A 7,637-nucleotide genomic window follows, 5' to 3' on the forward strand; every position below is an offset into this window, starting at 1 on the left:
ACTTGTCATCAGAGCCTTGGACGTAAACTTTAATGTTGACCTGAAAATGACCTTTGACCTTACCATGTGACCTCCGACTGCACCATAACATGCAGGTCGCCTAAGTACATCTACCATCCGAGTTTTGTTGAAAAGTGACTTACGGTTGCGGAGTTAGGTGTCATAAGAGAGTCTTGCATGTAAACTTTAACGTTGACCTGAAAATGACCTTTGACCTTATCATGTGACCTCCGACTGCAGCATAACATGCAGGTCCCCCAAGTCCATCTACCATCCAAGTTTGGTTGAAAAGCGACTTACGGTTGTGGAGTTAGGTGTCATAAGAGAGTCTTGCATGTAAACTTTAACGTTGACCTGAAAATGACCTTTGACCTTATCATGTGACCTCCGACTGCAGCATAACATGCAGGTCCCCCAAGTCCATCTACCATCCAAGTTTGGTTGAAAAGCGACATACGGTTGCGGAGTTAGGTGTCATAAGAGTCTTGCATGTAAACTTTAACGTTGACCTGAAAATGACCTTTGACCTTACCATGTGACCTCAGACTGCAGCATAACATGCAGGTCCTCCAAGTCCATCTACCATCCAAGTTTGGTTGAAAAACGACTGACGGTTGTGGAGTTATGCCTTCACCTCTGGTGGGCGAGACAAAAAGGAGGGAAAAGAGAGGAGAAAAAGAAGAGGACGACGAGTGCATAAAATAAGATGAGGGGAAAATAAAAATAATCTTTCGTGCCACTACATAAAATTTTCGCTTGCGCTTTGCGCTCGCATTGCCTGTTAGGTGATTTACATATCTTGTTCAATATGGAGCTCAAATATCAAGTTTGGAAGTCAATATACAAAACATATTTCACCTCGGGGATCGAACTTTCATTATTTTGTGTGATTTACAAATTGATTTTTAATAAGTGCTTTGTAAAAATGTCAGTTTTATGGTCTGAATAATTTTATCAACATTTGCTGCTTGCGCTGCGTGCTCGCAAATTTTGATTTATCAGGTACCTATTATTTTCGTGTATTCCATAAAGTTTTCAAAATATCCCTTTTCAGGTCTGATTGTCAAGATGTATCAGCTAGCGCTGCACGCTGGCATTTTGATTGGTGAGTTATGTATGTTTCAATATTGATTATACAACAAACTACTTAAAATCCCCTTTTAGCTCGCGATTTGCGCTCGCATTAATGGTTGAAAATATATTAACTGATGCATCCTATTCATAATTACAAAAGTGAAATGTCCAGTTTTTATGCCATAATATCATCAGATTTTGCGCCCTCATTAGGCATTAATAAATATGATATTAATTTAATAATAAAATTGTACCTTTTGTTTCATCTTGCACTTAGCAAGAGCAATAGGAAGATAGTCATCATTTTCATGACATCCGTATCCACCTTACAATTTTCCTACAAAGTGCTTGAAATATAAAGCTGTAATTGACTCTTTTTTCAGATCGGAATATCAAAGTTTCATGATTTTCATGATTAAAGATGTATTTAGAATGCCTAGATTCTAGGTCTAAATATGAAACACGAGCGCGCATGTTTATTCAAATACTCAACTTGTTTTCTATTTAAATCATTATCCAGTTTCAGATCACAATATCAAAAATTTTCTGCTCGCGCTTTGTGCTCGCATTATTAATGTAGGAAGACCCCCTATTACTCATCCTTTTCATGATTTACAAATATTGATTTTGATTGGTTTATTGTATTTAAACACGGTAAAAAGCCCTCGATCAGCCTATGGCTGTTTACAAAACATGAACAGAGTGGCCCATTTTTAGGTCTAAATCTCGATTTTTTTTTTCTGCTCGCGCTTTGCGCTCGCATCAATTGTTGAATTATATAGCTATTCTGTTCACGATTACAAAAATTGATTAAAATTTTCCATTCTTTATTTAGGTACCAGTTCCAAATGTATATAAAAATTTTCTGCTCACGCTTTGCGCTCGCTCGCATTATTAATACTCATCCTTTTCATGATTTACATAACATGAATAGAGTGTCTCGTTCAGTAAATATTATAGGACTAAATCTCAAAATTTTCCCATCAATTGTCTACTTATATACCTATTCTGCTTGAGTTACAAAAAGTGCTTACAATTTCCATTCTTTCGGTGAAAATATCAAAAATAAATCAGCTCGCACTTCGCGCTTGCATTATTTGATTGTTAAATGCTAACTGCACGCAGTCTTTAACAGGTATCTTTTCCATCAGTTCATTTCTGCTCGCGCTTTGCATTCGTAGTAATTATTAAGTTGCATACACATTTTTTTCAGGATTTTTTTTCAGGATAACAAACATTGCCCAGAATGTTCAAATTTTAGAAAAAAATAAATAAAATTTCCAAAAAATTAGCTCGCGCTTCGCATCATATAAATAAGGATTATGATATTATATATGAATAAAGCGAAGAAGAGACTAATGAGAACTACCCCTTCAAAGAAACAAACACAAATCATCTTCGAGCTGCCGATAGGGGAAAATATGGCTGAAACAAATTTCCGCCCCCCTATTGGCGAAGGCTGGATCCGCCCCTGTGTCCCCCCTACCTTTTGGGAGAGATTTCCGCCCCTGGGCAGGCAGTAATGTCATTCGCTCCTCCGTGTGAAATAGTGAAATCACATTGACAGACAGTGCACCGTGCGGTAAATTCATGCAGTTTGGAACGGATAATACAAGGCCACCGAGTCGAGTATTCCTCTCTAAACATCTGTTTCCGTTGTGATTTAGACTTAGAGGACGAAGTTGACGCCATGATTAATCGAGACCCGACAAATCAAGACAACAAATCGACAACGATCGTGCATCAATCACACTAGACCAAAAGCTTCAGTCTCTGTATTTTGGTTGTTCCGCTGAACTGCGTTGGCTCCACTCACCCATACATAGAATGAAGAGTTGTCGGCCCGTCCGTACGTATAGCCAACGTATTAGCATTAACGTAAGATCTAACATTCGGCGGAAACCCGATTTTCGGATTGTTTTTTTGTACATAAAATGTCACATTATAAAAAAGAAAGTACATTCAAACTTACGAGAAAATATATAAATTCAGAAATATCGTACCTCAGACCGCAGTTACCTCTAATTCCTTTCAAATGATGATCGAAACATAGTCATCTTCGATCCTTTCGTTGGTCAACGTAAGTTGCCATCTTGGATAACGTCATCATCCTTACAGACGTATGCACCAGTCGCTATATATCGCGATTTGTGTCGCTGCTTTGCGCTTGTAGATGTGCGTGTGTTCGGAACTTGACGCTCGCATTGATTGGCCACGATATCGAAAATTTAATCGGAAAGCCTTGATAAAAGCACAACTCGGGCAGCAACACACAAGGCTGCCACATTAGGGATTTATGCATTAGTAGAAATGCGTAATTTATTACCGCACTACCTATCGTAATGCACACTCGCCTTAAACACCCAGCTAGCTACACACAATGCATATTGTTCACGATCGAAATTTTAAGAAAACGTATCTTACAAAGAAAAAAAGTAACGCCGTATTTTGGGTGAAAAAACGTAACAAATACGGCAAAAACGTTACGGTTGGCATCTCTGTCACCCTTTTAAACATGTGCTCATAGGCGAGAATTATTTACTTGTTCTTTTCATGCAACAAGTTACTGGCCCGACAGTGATTTTTTCTGGTCTGGGACTGTCGGACTGGCGCTAGTGACACGTGCTGTGTATAATAAATACTTCATGATCAGAAATCTAAAAAAAAAGAGTAAAAAATCATACAAAAAAGTATTGGTGTATTCATAGCAAAAAGGAGGAACAAATACTCTAACAAGTGGAATGCCTCTAGCGGTCTCACCTGCATCACGCGATTCAATATAGCAGCAGTGCTGACTTTGAAAAACACCATTTAAATAATTATTCACAAAAAACACCATTCATATAATGATACAATACTGCGTTCATTGACATTGGACCTTGATCATGTGACCTAAAACTTGTCAGTGATACTTGATTACCCCATTATCCACATTTTATACACTATATCTGTAAACTTTGAAAGTTATGACAGCAATCTAATAATTACCTCTAAAATGGCCAAAGTTCAATGACCTTAAATGACCTTTGACTTTGGTCATGTGACCTGAAATTCGCATGAGATGTTCAGCGATACTTGACGTCTCTTATGTCCAAGTTTTATGAACTAGACCAATATACTTACAGAGTTATGATGGTAATTCAACAAATACCCCCAACATGGCCAATATCCATTGACCTTTGATCTTGGTCATGTGACCTAAAATGCACACAGGATGTTCAGTGATACTTGATTACTCTTATGTCCAAGTTTTATGAACTAGACCAATATACTTTCAAAGTTATGATGGTAATTCAACAAATACCCCCAATTTGGCCAAAGTTCATTGACCCTAAATGACCGTTGACCTTGGTCAGGTGACGTGAAACTCATGCAGGATGTTCAGTAATACTTGATTAACCTTATGTCAAAGTTTCATGAATATATTTTCTAAGTTATGATGACATTTCAAAAACTTAACCTTAGGTTAAGATTTTGATGTTGATTCCCCCAACATGGTCTAAGTTCATTGACCCTTAATGAACCTTGACCTTGGTCATGTGACATGAAACTTAGGCAGGATGTTCAGTAATACTTGATTGACCTTATGGCCAAGTTTCATGAACTAAGTCCATATACTTTCTAAGTTATGCTGTCATTTCAAAAACTTAACCTTAGGTTAAGATTTTGATGTTGATTCCCCCAACATGGTCTAAGTTCATTGACCCTACATGACCTTTGACCTTGATCATGTGACATGAAACTTAGGCAGGATGTTCAGTAATACTTGATTGACCTTATAGCCAAGTTTCATGAACTAGGTCCATGTACTTTCTAAGTTATACTGTCAATGCCATTTCAAAAACTTAACCTTCAGTTAAGATTTGATGTTGACGCCACCTCCATCGCCGCTCTAAATACACAAAGACTATGTTTGATGACAAATCTATTGAAAATCAATTACTTTAAACAGCCTTTAAATTCTCCTGAACTTTTCCTTGCTTGACTGTTGAAAATATCTTCCAAAGTCCACTGATCAGTCCGACCATTCAGCAAATATTTGTCAGTCTGGTCCAAAGAACGGGTCTCTCATCAATGCTTGACTTTCAGATTTCACTTGGTCAAGGTGAGAATCCCTTATCTCCAGGACTTATGAAAGGACATCGGTCTCTCAATGACATCTGTACGTTTCAAGGAGCCATACTTTTAATGCCGAACCATGTCTTCTGAAATGTTGAGTAATGTAATGCTTGTCATGGAGAATACTCTAGTTGACAAAATCTTGCTCTATAAATAATCAAAACACAATAAAAACATAAGAAATTAAATTAGGAAATCTATATCAGTTAATACTCCATTCCTGTGTCACAGCTAAAATAACCAACCCTGAATATGTTTTTTTTTTAAAAACAGGGTTTAAACACAGATCTAGGTTTATCTCAGAACAAGGCAATAGGTAGATTAATGGCAGCATTACACACAGGTTTCCCAAGTTCATCTAAAAGTTAAATCCCAAGTTTAGTTGAAAGGGAGTTGCAAATTTATCTGTCATGAGTCTTCCAGGTAAACTTTAATGTTTGACCTGAAATGACTTTTGATTTCACCATGTAACATCTAAAGGCACCTTAACTAACATGAATATGTCCCAAGTGCATCTATCACCAAAGATTGTTTGCCATTGCAGCAACATATGTGCAAAGTCACAAGTTAGAAGAGTGTCTTGAAAGTAAACTATAAAACATGACCTCAAATGACCTTTGATCTCATCATGTGATCTCAGACAGCACTGCAATATGATGTTACTCCTATTAATTATTATTATTATTATCATTTTTACTAATACTGCACTTTTCCCATAAGGCACAAAGCGCTTATAATGAAAGTGATCAATTGAATATTATACAATGCTAAAACTACAAAAGAGATGGGTTTTTAATGCCTTCCTGAACATTGCTAGTGAGAAGACTGTCTTATTATAAGTGGCAAACTATTTCAATATTTTGAAGCTGACACAGGAAAAGTTCTATCACCAGCTAATCATACATAAATGTACTCATAGTGTATCATATCACCCCAGTTTGGTTGCTATTAAACTGGCAGCTGTCCAGATTAGAGTCATAAGAGTCTCACAGGTAAACTTTAAATTAAATGACCTTTGACCTTGCCATGTTACTTTCAATACCAGTATAATATGAAAGTTCCCCAAATGCATCTTTCACCAACATTTAGTTGGATGAGGAGCCATGGTTGCAAAGTTAATTGCCATAATAGGGTATTGCAAAAACCCTACACATTTGGCCACAAATTACCTTTGACTACCCTGTGTAAAATCCAACAGCACCACATGTTATCCCTGGTGCATCCATCCAAAACTTTGCAGATTTTCAATCAAATATCCATAACTCTTTTGCATTGAAATTTGTACAGGAACTTTACTGCTTCAACTTAACTTGAACCCTAAAACGAATTGACTAGAACCAAAATCTAGTGACTCATTACAACCCTGCAAGCTTAGTTGGCATTTGACTAAAAGTTGTCAAGTTATATGTCATAAAAAAGTCATATAGGTACTCTATAATATGACCTCAAATGACATTTGACCTCACCATGGGATCTACGATATCACCTATTAAACATGATGGTAACCCTAGTGCATCTAGGTACCATCAAAGTTTGGTTGCTATTGGACCAGCACTTGCCTAGTTATGTACCATACAAGAGTCTTGCAAGTAAACTTTTCCATTTGTGATGGACGGACGGATGGCAGACAATGGATAGACTGACGCCATCTGTCCGGAAGGTTTGCCTTCACCCATAGGCGAAACAAAAATGCAATGACATTCAACCTGATCAATTTAAAATATAAATTTTGCCCAAAATTCACATGCTTACTTCTAATATTTCATGAGAATGTGCTGTTTAGTAAAATTTAAGACCTTGTTATTTTTCCAAATTTAAAGGACCCTTCCAAAACATTTTTAGTTTCATGATACCTGTCTGTAAAGTCCAAGAAACTGTTGTTAAACTGAACAGAGAAAGCTGGGTAATCTCTAAGCCATTCCTGTATCATGTGATGGTGCCTGGTGTCTGTCTCTAGCCAAATCAACCCAAAAGGTTTAAGAAGAAACCTTGCATGTTTGATGATCGACTTGATGACATCCATACCTTCAGCACCTGCTTCCAATGCCATTGGGTCTTCATACCTAGAAATGAAAGAGAAACACAGATAATCAAAGAGCTAGTAGCCAGGAGGGGGGAGAGCAATCATATTATTTTTGATGGGGGTGCGCCTCACGAAAACTCTGAAATGAGGGTCTAAGGAACTGACTACAAGCGTAAAATACGGGATCTTGGGAACTAAATACATGTATATACCGCGGGGTGTGAAAAACAGGGTCTACAGAACGGGATCGCGGCACTGTAGGTACGGTGCACGCTAGCACAGTGCATGCGCTAACCATGCATGAAGCGGCTACTAGTTATATGGAGGGAGTTGCGAAGCCGTGCGTGCATCTTTTGCATGTGGCACTCGCGCTTGACAATTTTGGCAGGGCCGCGGAACTGAGATGTCTCGTAAGGGGGGT

The 7,637-nt window shown here is 37.8% G+C and overlaps 1 long non-coding RNA gene across 1 annotated transcript; it reads right to left on the reverse strand.

Annotated features, from left to right (window-relative positions):
* Positions 1 to 2,185: 2,185 nt before the first annotated feature.
* LOC129284106 (uncharacterized) lies at positions 2,186 to 7,258 on the reverse strand. Its single transcript, XR_010293186.1, has 2 exons — positions 7,047 to 7,258; positions 2,186 to 5,340 (listed from the first exon to the last, which is right to left on the reverse strand). It is a non-coding gene; the product is annotated as an uncharacterized LOC129284106 (long non-coding RNA).
* Between the last annotated feature and the right edge of the window lie 379 nt (positions 7,259 to 7,637).

This window comes from Lytechinus pictus, chromosome 3, assembly GCF_037042905.1.
Source record: "Lytechinus pictus isolate F3 Inbred chromosome 3, Lp3.0, whole genome shotgun sequence".
Taxonomy (NCBI): domain Eukaryota; kingdom Metazoa; phylum Echinodermata; class Echinoidea; order Temnopleuroida; family Toxopneustidae; genus Lytechinus; species Lytechinus pictus.